Source organism: Schistocerca piceifrons, chromosome X, assembly GCF_021461385.2.
Source record: "Schistocerca piceifrons isolate TAMUIC-IGC-003096 chromosome X, iqSchPice1.1, whole genome shotgun sequence".
NCBI classification, from domain to species: domain Eukaryota; kingdom Metazoa; phylum Arthropoda; class Insecta; order Orthoptera; family Acrididae; genus Schistocerca; species Schistocerca piceifrons.
The window spans coordinates 216,539,346-216,557,934 of NC_060149.1; the positions used below are offsets into that span (position 1 = coordinate 216,539,346).

General features: G+C 38.5%; 1 protein-coding gene across 2 annotated transcripts in view; it reads left to right on the forward strand.

Moving 5' to 3' along the window:
• The window catches only part of LOC124721859 (ubiquitin-conjugating enzyme E2-17 kDa), an 84,289-nt gene that overhangs the window by 20,303 nt on the left and 45,397 nt on the right, over positions 1-18,589 (forward strand). The window lies entirely within an intron of this gene.

The window sequence follows — 18,589 nt, forward strand, 5'->3', positions numbered from 1 at the left end:
TCAGTATGCTATCAAGTTAAATTTAAACCTGTCCAAGGGCTAGGGAACCATAATGCGTATGTGTCTCAGTTTTAAACACTGAGATGTTGTGCACTTCAGCTAGGCAGTGTGTTTGATTAAAATCTGTTATTTTGATATTACACCGTTGTTGATACTGGTGAGGAGGAGGCCACATGTATGTGCTATAGTTTCCAGTTCCCAGTCTGAATGTATTTACTAGATAGAATAGCCTCCATAAGACAGCCTTCCAGATGGGTTTATAGCGCATGTTTTCAGTCAGTTGGCTGTGTTTGAACAAGAGACACCATCCAGGATATGGCTAACATATTTCCAATCATATCGAGAAAATTGCTAAGATGGCCAACCGACAGCCCTCCCAAAATCTTGAGAGGCAGTGTCTCACTATTTTCCACATGATTTCTTTTTGTTTTAATATTGTGTAGGTGACATATTGTCAGTCAGTTTTTAGCAAGAGGAATAGATTGCTCAGTTCTCACTTTTGTGTGTGGTAGTAACTTTTTGTTGTTTGCAATCAGTAGCGTGAAAGGTCTTGTAGAATTCTTCTTATTTGTGGACGATTTTGCAGTGTCTTGTTCTTCTTCCAGTCTTAATAGCAAAACTTGTCACATACAGCGGATGATGATAAAGTGGAAACTGCTACCTGTTTCAACTTATTGTACTTTAATCATACCAGTCTAACTTTTAATACACTGGTAAGGTTTGTGAGCCTATTGTCTGGTCCAAGGCCTTCTGCTCCTGGCTTACCTGTGGGTGGATGTTTCAGCAAGACCAGTATGTCATATAATCTTACTGTAACAAATGAGCTGGGGATGTGGTTAAACGCGAGTCTCACAGTTGGGAGGAGTGATGTCGAAATCTCATTCCAGCTATCCACATTCGGGTTTACTGTGGATTTTCCTGCATCAGTGAAGGATAATGCTGGGATGGTTCCTTTCAGTTCCACTTTTAACTGATACTGACCACTTAGTCATTAGGAAGTATGCCTGAAAATGTCAAAGGATTACAGATTACAATCATAAATACATTATGATCTTGGACCCGTATTAACATCCTTTTTTATGTTGCGCAGTGAGCTTTTTTTGTCTTTACCACATCACAGAAATACTAATATTGTTGTTTTTTCTCAGTTGAACAAAATTCCATAACCAAGGAGACCATTGGGGATTAGTGCAAGGCATGATCTTCTGGCAATAGATAAGAATCAAATCATATTCTTATCCTATCAATGGACGCTTTTTGGGCCATTCCACCAAAAGTGAAACTAGACTCGTAAAAAAAAAAACTTTTAATCCTTAACTACTGCAGGTAAAGTTGTTGCAAAAGAGTTCGAAGTTGTCTACTCTGTATAAAATACACATGAAAACACCGTAATTTCTTTGTAATTGGTGATGCAAATCCAGGTATCCGCTGGTAAGAAGGCAAGCTCTTGAATAACAGTTTCAGAAGGAAAGTTTTCTACAGTATGTTCTAGTCAATTTTGTGCATTTTTGTTTGTAAAAATTCTGTAGTGCTTTTATTACTAACAGGTAAAATTTCATTGTTGAGCTCTAATGAAAACATGCATTTTAACGCAACCAAAAATGTAAATTTTACTGTCCCATCCTGTCACAATAAAACAAATAAGTTCATATTAATGGAAAATATTAAAGACATTGTTGATGCAAATATGATTTGCAAGTACAAAACAAATGGGGAAAATTGTATACTAACTAAATATTCAGTGATCCAGAACTTTAACTTTCAAATCAATTTTTTTGTAACTTGTCCCATCACAGCTTAAAAGATTGTTTGAAGAAACTCTGAGAAAGGTTAATTATTCCCTAATTTTAATCAGCTTCAAGTTACTATTTTCATAAATTTAAAAACTTTTATAAACGAAAGAAGTTAAAAAATTCTGTCTCTTAATAAATGTTTGATATTTGTTAGGTTATGTGTCATTTTTAAAATAGTTCTTCAATGAAGAATAAACCCTAGTGTGATTAACGTGATAACATTCAATATTATAATAAAGTTATATATCATGGTAGTGAGTTTGTGGGGAAAGGCATTGCTGAAGGAGCTGGTGGTGTATTCACATGAATGGTATGGCATACAGTTTTGAGTGGAAAATATCAGGCTGTAAACACAGTGTCCTTTTATGAGGTTGTCTAAAATAGAGAACGAAAATAAAGTTTGGCAACATTTAGTTCTAAGGATAAACTTGAACTTCACTCCTTATTTGATGCAGATTTTCATGATATTCATACAGTATCTGATTACACAATAATATAGAAAGAGTATTCAATTGTCAAAAATTATTTTGTGTTCAACTTTGTTTTAAGGAAAATTACAACAGTGATTCCTGATCACACTGTAAATTATGAAGTCAGGGGTCAAATAGGTGAATAAAAGAAAGATATTCATATAGTTTCCTTTGTTGTTGGTTAATTTGCAACCAAAAAGTCAATTAAGCAGTATGTAGGAAGACTTTTAATGCTGTGTGTTAATGAAAAAGAAGTGACCTCCTTTAGAAACAACACTGTAGACAGTAAATGTGCTTTTGAAGCTGACAATACTGCTGGGGCACTGTCTGATATTCTTCAAATTTGTGACAGTTTTTCATTCTCTGGCTTGGACCTTATTGTTGTTTCATACACGGGCATATTTTCATTAAAATTTAAAATTTTCATACTTGTTCATGATTGAAACCAATATTTTCAAGATAAAACGGACTAAAATGAAATTTATCTGTTGATAAATTTATCTCGGTGTAAGACAAGTTGGTCAGTACCTTCACAAAAAATGTTTACAGCTATGTATGGAACCATCAGTGTACCCAAGAATGTGCCTGTTTGTCCTCAGCAAATAGACAACTGCGAATGTCTTTCTTCAGGGCCCCAAAAATATGGAAACCACATGGGGGCGTAATGGAGGATTTGTAAGGGTGTCCCAGTGAAACTTCTGCGACATACTCAAAACTTGGGAACATGTGGGCCTAAATAGCAAAACTTGTCTGCTATTTTTAGTCTCCCATTGCCTTTTCTAATCCCTTCACCACTGCATGACTTAGGCTACACTCCATTACCTTTGTTTACTTTCTTTGATCCCTTTAGGAGGCTCACAACTATTTCGTTAATACATGCATTGCGAGCATGGGGCCCAAAGCTATTGCAGCACCTAATTCATTTCTTATGCTACAATATCCCATCTCTGACTATCCTTTCTTCTCTTTCTTTCTGCTGGTGGCAGCCTTTGATGTTGACCTGGCTATTTCCATAGGTTCTGCTTTCCTTTGTTGACATCTTCATTTATTTTCCTTGCATCATTTTTTGGCTAAGTAATTTTGGTCTCTTTTCTGGGTTTGACAACCATTTTGAAAATGTTTTCTGTGGTTTGGACCAACTGGCTCAGAACACTAATTAGTGCTTACTGCCTACAATGTTGTTGACACTCTGCACACAATAACTGCACAGACTCATATATGTGCTTAAAAGACAATGCAGTAGCCAATCCGACATGGTGGGGTCATTTTGTACCTTTGCTTTAGAGCTCCTTGACAACACAAGGATCACACTTCTGATGCTTGAACTGCTAGGTCCCTATGCTTGCCAAGGTGTAGATGTCTGTCACCCTGGGACATCCCCCCCCCCCCCCCCCACCCCCCTCACCCCCAATGGGGCTTCAGCATCTTTTTCCTTCCATGCTGCATGTCTATCCTCTTGCTGTTCTTTTCCTCTCCCTTGGGGAACATGGCTGGACTGTTTTTGGAAATGTATTCTGCAGTTTCAGTAGTCAATATCGGAATACTGTCCATTGTTTTTCATTCCTTTTTTCTTTCTTCATTCATCTTCTTCTGTCCTCCTTCCACTTAGGTGTTGGAGGTCCCTCTTTTTCTTCTTCCTCTCTGTGTGCTCCTGAAGGCCAACTCGCCCATGTGACACTTAACAGCTGACTGAGTAATGTGTAATTCCCAGCTCCGGGTTGGCAGATAGGGTTTGTGTGTACCCCCTGGTACAGGCCAGGCCAGGGAGGGGTGATTACCTGAGCTGCTACCTTCCCAAATTGCCGATTGGTCCCTCTGTCTGGTGTTCGGGATGTGTGACCTGAGGTGTGAACAATCACCTAAGGTGGGTGTGCCCCCCTTCTGAAGGCGGTCACCAGTTGGAAGGAGTGCACTGATGGAGATGATGGAAAATATGGGGATTTTCTTGCAACAAGCCAATGATCTTCAGTCACTGGCTACAAAATGTAAATATAAATGGAAAGAGGCTAATGATTGAAAGACCCTTCCAGCTGCACAACAGTTCCTCGTGGTTTCATGTACTGAAGACTGTCAGTCTTTCACTACGGTAAATCCATTTATTATTCAGAAAGGTGTTGATGCAGTTGCTGGCAGTGTGAAATCTTGCACTCGTTTATGCAGTGGCACTATGCTTTTATAGACTATAGTTCAATTCTTTTATCTTGGCGGCTCGCGCATGCCCGCCCAGACGCGGGAGATTGCTGCGTTGCCAGTTGCACACGACGCACGCGCCAAGAGAAGCAGCGCCATAGTATAGCATAGTTCGCAAGCTTATGCTTAGGGGGGAGCGCGCAGTTCATGAAGTAAAGCCACCACGGCTGCATTAACCCTTTCGCTACTACAAAGACGTGCTCCCTGCATTCCGCGCTGTGCGCGATTTTGTCACTGCACTGCTCGCCTATGCAGACACATGGTGTTTCCACTGCTTTGACACTCTTATCATTCGATTCCACAAAAACTATTTGGCCCAAAAATTAGATTTTTACACATCTTCTTGACTGATACCTTCCCCCCATAAATGACTTAATTTTGTTTCGATGTTCAACGCAGTTATTATGCAGCATTAAATATAGTAAACCATTGCACAAAATTTTGAAGAGTTTGCAGAGGTAAAAGTCCATAGGGTATACTTTCCGTACGGTCGATTTTAGTTGCCACAATGTCGAGAATGAAATGTGGAAAAGATACCTAAATTTCATATAAAATTTACTGTATAACAATATCTCATTTAATTTAAGTACCGCATATGTGTCGTATGTAATACTGAGAAATATTCCATCTTTCGCGACTGTAACAAAAGTTTTATTTACACTGGGCACTTTTGGCTTTATTTTAAAGCACTCCAATCAATCAAAAGGAAGTAGCCAAAATACATTAAACAAAACTGTGGACTTACAAAAACATTAGGACTTGAATATACCGTCTATCAGTGAAGTGCTCTGAGCCATGTCAAATATAATTTTTGTGTGTGGCACACACAAACAACATTTATTTGCTAAAACACTGATCAGCCAACACAAACGTTGAATATTGTGTTACCGCAGCACAAAACTACGAAAGGTGACTTGGCAGTGGAGGAGACAAAATACTGTCCACTGAAGATGCTTCAAAAGAGAGAAACGCGTCTGGTCTAAATAAGTCGCTTATTACAGTTGCAGAAGAGGAATATATTTTAATACCATTGGTAAAACTGCGACTGTGGAACAAAAACAAGAAAGAGAACATGAGTACCATTGTGTATGTGCCATACCTTTCATTGATTGAAGTGCTTTAAAATAAATCCAAACGCGTCCGGTGTAAATAAAACTTTTATTACAGTCGCGAAAGATGGAATATTTTTCAATATTACATACGACACCTATGTGGTACTTAAATTAAATGAGATATTGTTACACAGTAAATTTTATATGAAATTTAGGTATCTTGACCACATTTCATTCTCAACACTGTGGCAACTAAAATCGACCATACGGAAAGTATACGCTATGGACTTTTACCTCTGCAAACTCTTCAAAATTTCGTGCAATGGTTTACTACATTTAATGATGCATAATAATTGCGTTGAACATCGAAACAAAATTAAGTCACTTATGGGAGGAAGGTATCAGTCAAGAAGACGTGTAAAAATAAAGTTTTTGGGCCAAATAGTTTTTGTGAAATTGAATGATAAGTGTGTCAAAGCAGTGGGAACAGCATGTGTCTGTACAGGTGAGCAGTGCAGTGATGACAAAATCGCGCACAGCGCGGAATGCGAGTAGCATGTGTCTGCAGCAGCGAAAGGGTTAATGAAGAGACAAAGCATTAGAAATTTCACAAAAGTGCATTCAAACGAATATAATTCGTGAAGTAAGGCACTTCAATATTGTTTTTAAATAATGAAAATATTAAGCACCGCACAAGGTTTGAACTCGTAACCTTTCGTGTAGAAGCTCAACACCTTAACCGTTACGCTAACGCAGCTCGCCTAACTACAGAACACCATGAGGACTCTAACACGTCACGCAAGATACTGACAAACACTGTTGGTTTGACTATGAATTACTCGCGCTTCGTCGAAGTACAATAGGAAATAAGCAATTACCGCTGATCTTTATTGCGAAAAAGCGGTTCGTGAGATTGATACAAACACCTTTTCTTGCTATCGCCTGAATTAGGAGTCTTATTGCTTGTTTGATTTAATTAATTAATAGAATATGAAGCAGTTGGTATAAAGAATGCTTTTTCCAAACTTTCTATAAAAGTAAGTCTGCTATCAAGACATTGCTTTTGTTCTATTACTTTATTTATGACTGAACGTTTCTAAAACTGAAGACACTCGTCCGTGCTCTGCACTGCAGTCCAGATTTGGCAACGTCGTTCTCTGTTCATTGGCTGACTGTGTTTTGTGACATCAGATGCGCAGAACGAACCTAAACTCCGCTGCCAACATAAATGACGCGCACTATAGTTCTGATTCTCAAGCACAACTACTGCTTGTAGCTTCACTCCTCCGTGGCTATCCTGTTTGTGTCGAGGCCCATTGAATGCTGAAGTCTTCCTGTGATGTTATTTACACTAGGCTGCTCGATAGTCTGACCGAGGCAGAAATTCAAATGTAACTTTCTGATGAGGGTGTCATTGCAGTTCATCGGGTGATGAAAAAAGTTGATGGCTCCTTAGTGTCCACGTGCATTCTTTTTCTTACTTTTGATATAGAGTGCTTCTCCCATCAAAGATCAAAGTAGGTTATGAAATTATCACAGTCAGACTGTATATTCCAAACTCAATGCGCTGCTACCAGTGTCATTGTTACAGCCACACTTGAGAATCCTGCCTACACCCAGCCAAATTTGTAACCCGTCATAGGGATGCTCACAAGGGCAATTATTTGTCTCCTCCTCCCTGCTGCATGACCTGAAATGGCAACCATGCTGCCACCTCCCGCGATTGTCCCATGAGTGGGCTGTACAGGAGATCTGGGTGAAGGAAAAAGTGCCTTATTTGGTCGCTCGCAAGTTGTTGGCTAGTTGGAAGCCCTGCGTTCAACCATCTGACACCTACAATACTGTTCTTGCTACGCCTCACTCCACGGATGACATGACTACGCAGATTTGCAACCTCAAATTTAGCATCACACTTGTGAAATTGCCGAGCATCATGGTAGTGTCCCCATCTCCTCCTCCAGTTGTGGAACGCGCCACCAGACTTTGGCCTCATGGGGCAAAGTCACCTGCTACACAACTGGCAGCCCAGAAAGGACAGAAGTAATGCTCCTGTGAAGACTTCCTATGCCTCTCCAGCCACCCAACATCTGAGTCTTCCTCTGCCAACCAGAAAGGCTCTAAGAAGCAAAAAAATGCAGTCTTCCCCTTGCTGACTTGCAGATCCTCTTTGATGGTGTCGCCACGTGATACCCTCGCCCACCTGATCTGCATGTCACTGGTGCGCACCACTAACCATTTTTCTGCCCTGGACTCCACAGGCAGCGACAGAAGAATGCCGGCGCTTCTGTAGGCCTTATGGAGCAGGATCCTCCTGCCTCTGTGCCCTGTAGCAGCGAGTCTTCAAAGGCTGGCATTCGGCAGCCTCCCCTTCATTTTTTTTCCTTGTCACGATTCTCTTCCAATGGAACATTCACAATCTTTGATCCAACAAAGAGAATTTACGGCTGCTCTTAGATTTGCAGCGTCCACTTGTTCTTTACCTTCAGGAAATAAAATCACATCCTCACGGCGGCTTTGAGCTCCCGCATTTTTCACGGCCTGTTTTGACCTTCCCTCTGAGGATGGCATTCCATCTCATGTGGGAGTCATGCTGCTCATGCGAGATGATGATCATAGTCAACCCATCTCCCTGACTACCCACCTCCAAGCTGTTGCAGTTTGCCTTTTCCTTCATCACTTGACCTTTTCCCTTTGTACCGTTTACATTGTCACCATTGTAAATATTCAATATTATCCTTGCAAAAGACATACATCTACATCTACATCCACATCCGTACTCCGCAAGCCACCTGACGGTGTGTGGCAGAGGGTAACTTGAGTACTTCTATCGGTTCTCCCTTCTATTCCAGTCTTTTATTGTTCGTGGAAAGATTGTTGGTATGCCTCTGTATGGGCTCTAATCTCTCTGATTTTATCCTCATGGTCTCTTCACGATATATACGTAGGAGGGAACAATATACTGCTTGACTCCTCGGTGAAGGTATGTTCTCGAAACTTCAACAAAAGCCTGTACCGAGCTACTGAGTGTCTCTCTTGCAGAGTCTTCCACTTGAGTTTATCTGTCATCTCCGTAACGCTTTTGCGATTGCTAAATGATCCTGTAACGAAGCGCACTGCTCTCCATTGGATCTTCTCTATCTCTTCTATCAACCCCATCTGGTACGGATCCCACACTGCTGAGCAATATTCAAGCAGTCGGCGAACAAGCGTACTGTAACCTACTTCCTTTGTTTTCGGATTGCATTTCCTTAGGATTCTTCCAATGAATCTGTCTGGCATCTGCTTTACCGATGATCAACTTTATATGATCATTCCATTTTAAATTACTCCTAATGCCTACTCCCAGATAATTTATGGCATTAACTGCTTCCAGTTGCTGACCTGCTATATTGTAGCTAAATGATAAAGGATCTTTCTTTCTATATATTCGCAGCACATTACACTTGCCTAGATTGAGATTCAATTGCCATTCCCTGCACCATGCGTCAATTCGTTGCAGATCCTCCTGCATTTCAGTACACTTTTCCATTGTTACAACCTCTTGATATACTACAGTATCATCCACAAAAAACCTCAGTGAACTTCCGATGTTATCCACAAGGTCATTTATGTGTCTTGTGAATAGCAATGGTCCTACAACACTCCCCTGCGGCACACCTGAAATCACTCTTACTTCGGAAGACTTCTCTCCATTGAGAATGACATGCTGCATTCTGTTATCTAGGAACTCTTCAATCCAATCATACAATTGATCTGATAGTCCATGTGCTCTTACTTTGTTCATTAAACGACTGTGGGGAACTGTATCGAATGCCTTGCGGAAGTCAAGAAACACTGCATCTATCTAGGAACCCGTGTCTATGGCCCTCTGAGTCTCGTGGACGAATAACGCGAGCTGGATTTCACACAATCGTCTTTTTCGAAACGCATGCTGATTCCTACAGAGTAGATTTCTATTCTCCAGAAAAGTCATTACACTCGAACATAACACATATTCCAAAATTCTACAACTGATCGACGTTAGAGATACAGGTCTATAGTTCTGCACATCTGTTCGACGTCCCTTCTTGAAAATGGGGATGACCTGTGCCCTTTTTCAATCCTTTGGAACGTTACGCTCTTCTAGAGACCTGCGGTACATCGCTGCAAGAAGGGGGGTAAGTTCCTTCGCGTACTCAGTGTAAAATCGAACTGCTATCCCGTCAGGACCAGCGGCCTTTCCTCTTTTGAGCGATTTTAATTGTTTCTCTATCCCTCTGTCATCTATTTCAATATCTACCATTTTGTCATCTGTGCAACAATCTAGAGGAGCTACAGTGCAGTCTTCCTCTGTGAAACAGCTTTGAAAAAAGACATTTAGTATTTCGGCCTTTAGTCTGTCATCCTCTGTTTCAGTACCATTTTGGTCACATAGTGTCTGGACATTTTGTTTTGATCCACCTACCGCTTTGACATAAGACCAAAATTTCCCAGGATTTTCTGCCAAGTCAGTACATAGAGCTTTACTTTCGAATTCATTAAATGCCTCTCGCATAGCCCTCCTCACACTACATTTCGCTTCGCGTAATTTTTGTTTGTCTGCAAAGCTTTGGCTATGTTTATGTTTCTTACGATCTTGCTTGGCACGTACTCAACTAATGCATGTTGTATGATGGTTTTGAACTTTGTCCACTGATCCTCAACACTATCTGTACTTGAGACAAAACTTTTTGGTTGAGCCGTCAAGTACTCTGAAATCTGCTTTTTGTCACTTTTGCTAAACAGAAAAATCTTCCTACCTTTTTTAATGTTTCTATTTACGGCGGAAATCATCGACGCAGTAACTGCTTTATATATTTATGTTTACCAATGCTGTAACCTCTGTATGATCACTGATTCCCTGTTGTGTGTTAACTGTTTCAAATAGTTCTGGTCTGTTTGTTAGTTCTCTGTTTAACTGCTCAAGGTAGTTTTCAGATAATGCACTTATAAAAATTTCGCTGGATTATTTGTCCCTGCCACCCATTATAAACATTTGAGTCTCCCACTCTATATCTGGTAAATTAAAATCTCCACCCATAACTATAACATGGTCCAGAAATCTACTCGAAATATTTTCCAAAAGTTTCCTTCAGGTGTTCTGCCACATCTGCTGAGCCAGGGGGCCTATAGAGACATCCAATTACCATGTTTGAGCCTGCTTTAACCATGACCTTCACCCAAATTATTTCACGTTTCAGATCTCTGTCAATTTCCTTCGATACTATTGTACTTTCTATCGCTATAAAAATGCCTCCCCCTTCACGGTCCAGCCTGTCTGTGCAGTATACATTCCAATCTGAGTTTAGAATTTTATTACTGTTTACATCTGGTTTCAGCCAACTTTCCATCCCTAGTATTATGTGGGCATTGTGACTGTTTATTAATGAGAGCAGTTCTGGGACCTTTCTTTAGACGCTCCTGCAGTTTACTATTACCACATTAATATTGTCATTCCCTGTTGCGTTTTGCCTACTGCTACCTTGTCGCGTATCATGAGGCATCTTGTCGGGCCTAGGGAGGGGATTCTCTAACCTAACCTCCCTAACATTGGAGCTCCCAATCACTTAATAAACCCCCCCCCCCCCTCCCCTTGTGCCTGCTCGGATCTTGCTATCTTGCTGCAGGAGCGGCCACATGTCCACTCACAGGCAGAGCAGGCGATGGCACATGGCCAGCCTCCACATTGACCCTCCACCTAGTGTAACGTGAATGCCGTTGAACCCTCCACTCCCCTTGGGGAGAGGTGGCCCAACTGCGCCCGGTACCCACGAAGATGTCTCGACAGTAGGGACCGTGGGTGAAGCATATAACACCTGGGGTGTACCCTGCGACACACCAGACTCCCCACTGCTGCTACTCTCAGGGGCAGCAGCCTGAAGATGGCTGACCGTGGCCATCAGCATGTTCAGCTGTTCGCGAGCAGTGGCCAGTTCCTCTTGCGTCCGTATACAGCAGTCACACATGCTATCCATCCTAAGAAATCAACAATTTATTGTAGAGAGGTAAGTAATCAACTTTTAACTAGACTGCTAATTCACTAAAGGCAGCTGATAGCTGACTAAACTGTGCTTACTAGACACTTCTTGTTGGAAACAATGAAAATAAGCACTAACTGTCTCTGGACTGTATTCAAAACAAACACGAAATCTACGGAACACTATTACTAGTACTCGAAACTTAAAGCTTCCTAAAAGCAAAATCACATGGAAAAAGAAGTGACAAGTAAGAAAAATACAGTTAATACTTAAATTAACGTAGCTTGCTGCACAGGAGATGTGAAGCAAACGGCAGTGTCCTGTAGTGTGAGAATTTGGTCTGTGGTTGGTCTTTGTAGGTTGGCTTTACTTACTTCATGTTTTGTTGTACTTCCTACTCCATCACATGCATTTTTACCATGGCAAGATGCAAAAGAGTGCCGTTCAGCCACCAACCCAAAGTCTACTTTTGTGGTTGCACAGATTTGAAAAATTCTTTTTGTCCTTATACTGACGACCACTTCTATCTGAAAAGTATTTCAGCTTCTCAACCTTGGGAAAATTTTCTTTTGTGTGATATATTACATAAAACACATGTACAGCCAAAGTGTTGTGCTCAAAGTAGTCGCTTAGAATGAAAGTTGAAGAACTGCAAACTTCAACTTTCTCATTTTTAAAGTAGAGAATAAATGGATGCACTGTTGGCTGTTAATTGACCTATGGTACCCTTGTATTGCATCCTGAATCACAAATGTAAAATTTTTTGCAAAATCAACTAGCACTATGAATTTAGTTTCATGAAGTTTTGCTTTTTTTGTCCTTCAAAAACTAACTTTGGATTTTAGAAACATAGTGGTGACTTGAGTTTTTGTAAGTTATCAATTAAAGATTCCAAGTACTCTTCCTGAGATTTAACCACTGTTATCATTTCTGCCCTGTCAGTTGTGACCCACTGTTTGAAGTTAATACTGTCTGGCATGAGGATCCATCCAAAAATACACCACTTAAGGCGAAGGTCACAAACTTTTGACCTTCCAATTTTGCTTCAGGATGAGAATTTTTGAAAGCTACATAAAGTTCATTTAAATTTGACAGCACTAGTCGTTTCTGCATTGTTACTTTAACTCCATTTATAACAACTCTTTTGCTGTCTTTGCAACCTGGGCACAGTCTAGTGTTTTCATCATCGTCAGAAAACTGCTGGATCTTTTTAATTGTGTCTTCACTTATATGTACTCCTTTCTTCTTTCCTAAATATGGAAGAATGCCTTGCTCCTTCACTAATTTTCGGGTTTGTTTAGCCAAACGATTATAAATGTTGAATTTATGAACTATTTTTTCTCTTGACCATGAGTCAGGGAGCAAACTTAAAATTTTAACTTTTTCCTCTTTAGATGTCACTGAACATTTAATTTTTAATTTCTCTATTAAGCTCAAATATTCAGTGTCAGATGATGCTGGTGGCAGGTTTTCTTCTTCTTTAGAAATAATGCTGGTATCTGTATTATTAAAGCATGATTCCTAGTATTTTCTAATTTTGTCTGAAATTCATTGTACCTTATTTTCAATATCTGCTTTTCTTTTTCTGCTACTTAATTTTATTATTTTCAAAGCAGGAGATAAGTCTAACTTAGAACAAGCAAAATCCAATATGCTAACAGTTTCCTCATTAGGAATATAAATGACGTTAACAAGGTTACATGATTCTGGCCCTGGATTCACAACAAATATTTTTGAGTAACAATTTGGGCACAGAGAATTTCCAGGAATCACATTATGTTTCACGTGGGAAGCTGTTTCACGCTCACTTCACGTGGGAAGCTGTTTCACGCTCACGTAACAAGGACAAATGTTAAAGTTTTATTTCCCTCAAACCTTTAGTAATAGGCTTTTTATGAACTTTAAGTGGATCACAGCACTTTCTTCCAAAGATGTGGTTGTACTTCAGAATATATTTGTTCTCATGATACTCAAACACGAATGTTACAGAAGAACTTACTCAAAATTTAAACAAAGTTTGTCTAACTTCCTCAGAGTCATTGACATTTTTCAAGTTTTTTGAAACTGAACCGTAAACTGCCTTGTGAGACACTTGCCTAGCTATCTGTCCAACAGAGCACTGTTCATCCATGTTATTGCATTCCAGTTAATCTCTCAAAATTAGTTACAAATTACACACAGAACAAAGCACATAACACATTCTACACTCTCGATGAAGTATGTACATCAACTCTAACAGAGGTTTCAGAACAAACTGACTACAACAATGCCAAACCCAACAAAAATGTACTTGTTTATTGACAATAAACCTAAACATAAATGGCATTTTTATTACCATAGAGCAAAAGCGAAAGCTCCTATTGTTTAATATTGCATTATTAAAAATAAATAAACTAAATGAATACTGGGTGACAGTGTTAACTAAATATGTGTCACAAATTTTATTACAATGAAACAATAAACCATTTAAATAGGCAACCGCCGTAAGATCAGTTGTAAAGTAATGTGAATTATCTCCTCATTTTCAAAAATTCATATCTTTGTTCACAGTCAGATATTAATGTTGAAATTTTTACTGTGCGTTGCTGTCATATAGGTGTACAAACTGTCCAAAACTCATATTTTTATATTCAGTCCCACCTGAGATAACTAACCCCAAACTTAACAAAAAATGAAAATTTTCAAATTTCAAAAATTCATAAAAATTAAGGAAACATTTGTAAGCGTTCTTGCTCTATATGACGCTAGTAGTGTATGATATCTAACTATAGGAAAAAAGACTCTCATAAATCACTCCTTGTTTGTTATTTTTGGGTCTAAAAAGTGGATTTTTGAAAATTTGGATACCAAACTTTTGGAAATAATTTTGACTGGTTATTTTTGAATTTAGGGTATTTTGTGTAATAGACAATGTTGTAGAGGACACTTTCCTAAAAACAGTCATTTCAATTGCAATGTTGTAACTTAACCCAGTGCAGAGATATTCATATTTTTGCTAATGTGTCTAAACTGGATCATCATTGCGCACTTACAAATGAAAATGGCCACTATTCAGTAAAGGTAAAAGGTAAATAATAAAAAAAACCCCTGTTTTGAACTTCTCAAATATAGGGCAATCACATACAAAAAAATTAAAATATTTAAAAATGGTCAAGCAACCATCACTGCGCCAATTCACATGGATTGACACATATCCAATGTCTTCTTCCCAATCGGCCAAGTCTTGCAGAATGTCAGACAAGACGTTTGTGCATTCATCGTAAGTAATCATATCATCCCTTTCGTCTGCCATGATGAAAGTGCAAAATTACTTATAAAATCAAAACAAAAACCTTGTTGACATGTGTAACTTACTGTTACGCAAACAAAACACCAACACGATGAAAAAGATACTAAAATGCTGTCACTGGCCACTGTGTGATACTATGATCATGACACCACTGTGGTGTCGCCGGCCAATGACCGCTATTTTGCGCACGATACCACTGTGGTGTTACCGGACGGCAAAGTGTTAATGGGAAAATTTATGTAAGCTATTCAGTAGACTTTTAAATGAAACATCTCCATTAATAAAAGACATAAACAAAGCTGTAAATCATCCCTTGCAAAATCACTGAACATTCCTCGACCACCTTAAAGCTCAGAAATAAGACTGTCAAATACACAACTCCAGTTGTGTTCGTAAAACAACCAGGAAAATAATGTATAAGTAGTTTGGAAAGAGCGAAATCGTGAACACAACAGCCTAATGTTAAAAGAAAATGATGAAATAGTAAATGGCCTGAAAGAAGTGTGTGAGAAATTCATACTGAAGTTTAATACAATTGAAATACATGATGGGGTACCAAATTTTGAAGTTAGAAACATTAGCTAATTTTTTTTCAACCATGGTATTACTGAAGAGGACCTAGAAATCATTTCAAACTTCAAACTAAAATCACTAAGCTGCTAAAAGAAGCTTCTGATGCTCCTAATAAATACCTCCCTCTGACATGGGGAATTCCCTGGTCTCTTGAAAGTCACTGAAACTCTACCAGTGTATAAGAAGGAAATAAAAACTGACAAAAAACAAAAAAAAAAAAACCCAACAGGCCAATATTGTTAGCTTCAGAACTTGGCAAATTGTAGAGAAAGTAATATTAAATCAATTTGAATCATATTTAATCAAACATAAGCCACTCAACAATCTTCAATATGGTTTTAGAAAAAGAGGACGTACTGTAACAGTAGTAGAAACTTTTATTCATGAAATGTTAAACAGACTGGATAAAGGAGAAAAGGTAGTATACACTTTCTTTATGTGTGTAATGCTTTAGATACCGTGAATCATACCATTATATTATATAAATTAGAAGAATACAGTGTGAGAGGAGTAGCCTTACGACTGCTGTTTGAAACACAGGAAACAGTGTGTCAAGTTAACTTATTTTTAGAATGAACAGTAGCTAACATCTAAACCAACTTGCAGGATACTCCAATTTGGTGTAAGTCAAGGAAGTATATTAGGGTCTTATCTGCTCCTTGTATGTGATAATGATTTAACTGAACCACAAAATTGCAAGGTCATGAGCTATGTTGACAACCCATCCTTTGTCAGCTGGGGCTGTGATATGCAAACTACTGCCAACAGTAGTGAAATCAGTTACAGTATTCTGTAACTTACCATACTTCAAATAAACTGCTAGTAAATAAAAAGAAGATAATGACGATACAGTTAATGCTTAGCTATAATCTGAACATAAATTGTAGGGGAAGCTATGGTTAACTGTACCTTTTTTTTTTCCTTGAAATTTTACTTAAAGAATGGTTTTCTTTTAAATTTTTATTTGCGAATCTGGAGGAAAACATAGACCCGCTATGTAAACTATGGGTGCTTTCATTTGTGCAGTGTCTCACATTTTACAGAAGTGGAAAATAACTTTGACCCTACTTTTTGGATCATTTAACCCCAGTGGCTGAGTTAACTGAACCATATGACAGGATTGACAGGATCTCTCAGTTAACTAAATGAATTGCAGGACTCAAAATATAAAAAATTCATTGCAGCAACATCAGTAACAATGCTAAACACACCTTTATTATTATATTAATGAAAAAATTGTTGAAATAACAAAACTATTTCACAATGAATCCAGTGACATCAATCGAGAACCAAGCTCTAGTGCCATTTGTTGGACTGGGTAGTTTGCCAATTATTTCATTTGAAGCAGCAAAGGAATCATCTTCTGCAGCTCCAAATTTTGTAGTAGAAACAATTCTACTAAAAAAATTACTTCCTATATGTCATTGTACATTTCAGTAACTTGAGCAACATAGTAGTGAGCACTCATGGCAGTTCTCCCTTCTTCTTTGACTACAGTGAAGTCCCCTTCTTCATTGTTTTGATATTTTCATCATTGCTTGTGTGCAAATCACTATCAGAGTAATCAATGTACTGGACATGATCAGCATCTTCAGAGCTGCTGCTGCTCTCTTTGAATATTTGGCATTTGACAGAGGGCTTCACTTCCTTGAATATATGCTTTTTTGGCCTCTGCTTTGATTTTTTGTCTTCTGCTGCTGCATCTAACTGTTGTTTAACTAGTCCACTGTAAGGAACCGTGGATTTTCCTTTCTTTCTATCTCTTGTTTTTCTTACACCAGTCTTAAATTATGACCAGATTTTTTGTCTTCTGCTGCTGCATCTAACTGTTGTTTAACTAGTCCACTGTAAGGAACTGTGGATTTTCCTTTCTTTCTATCTCTTGTTTTTCTTACACCAGTCTTAAATTATGACCAAACTTCTACATGATTTGTAATTTCTGTTTGCTGACCTTGTCTGATGCCCAAGGATAGTACACATTGTCATGTGCAAGTTTGCTTGTATCTTCTGCCATTGAGTGATCTGCTGTTTGTTGCTGAACTTTTTAGAGATATGTCTGTTACATATGACGACAAAAAAAATCTTGGTGGGTAACTATGTTGAATTTCAATACCATTGACATTGAAGTCTTTCAAGATAGTGGAGACAGTAAAAGCCAAATGATATACTATACCTAAAAGGCTATGATGTCTTATATGGTAATTCTGGGGGCACTGGCAGGTGTTCCTCTAGAATTGCTCATTTATATTCATTCATGAGCAACTTTCTCCCACCTTCATTTTATCAGAAATCTTCAAAATAGCAGGAAAATGGCTCCATTCACAACTTTTATTTCATGGAGTATCATAAAGCAATAAACCCTTAATTTAACTTGAACAAACAAAATTGTGTAGTATTAGTAATTAAAATCGTAGGAGAATTTGTTTGATATGAGAAAAAATTAATCTTAGTGGTGGTTTCGACATTTTTATACTTATCTGCATATTTAGCTAACATACAGTAGCCACATATGGTCAAGTAGTACATTCAACCTAAGACAACAGCTTTATGGTACCAAAAAATAGTTTTACCTCTTCAATTGTTAATTAATGTGATGTTCCAGTTAACTGGGTTCAGTTAACCCCAACCTTCCCTACTCCATTTACACTTCCATTGGCACATGTGTATACAAAAAACATAAATTTTTGGGTATTATTGTTGAGGAACACCAAACTCTTTCCATGAGCCCATACATCATATCTGTAAGAAAATCAGTCCAAATGTGTGTGTGTGTGTGTGTGTGTGTGTGTGTGTGTGTGTGTGTGTGTGTGTGTGTGTGTGTGTGTGTGTGTACTGGAATGGATCTTAACGTTCCTCATCCACAGTACCTGTATGTAAATATATTTTAAATAATTACCATCTACTCTATGTGCATCCTGCAAGCAATCATGTTTGTGAAACTAAAGCCAGAACATAATTTAACAAACAGTAATGTACATAACTAAAACACATGGGAAGGGAAAACTTTCACAGAATTATAAGTAAAAAAGGAAGGAAGCTGCAGACCTTAGTCCATACGTGTAAGTAACAATTGAGACTACCGCCTGATCTCGGAATAGCTAATTTAAATACCTTGGAGAATAAACGGAAGCATTTGTTAACAGAGAAAAACTGTTACTTAGAAGATTTCAAGGTGCAATTCCTCTTCGTAAATGGTGTGTATTGCCACAAGTTTGTTTTTGTGACA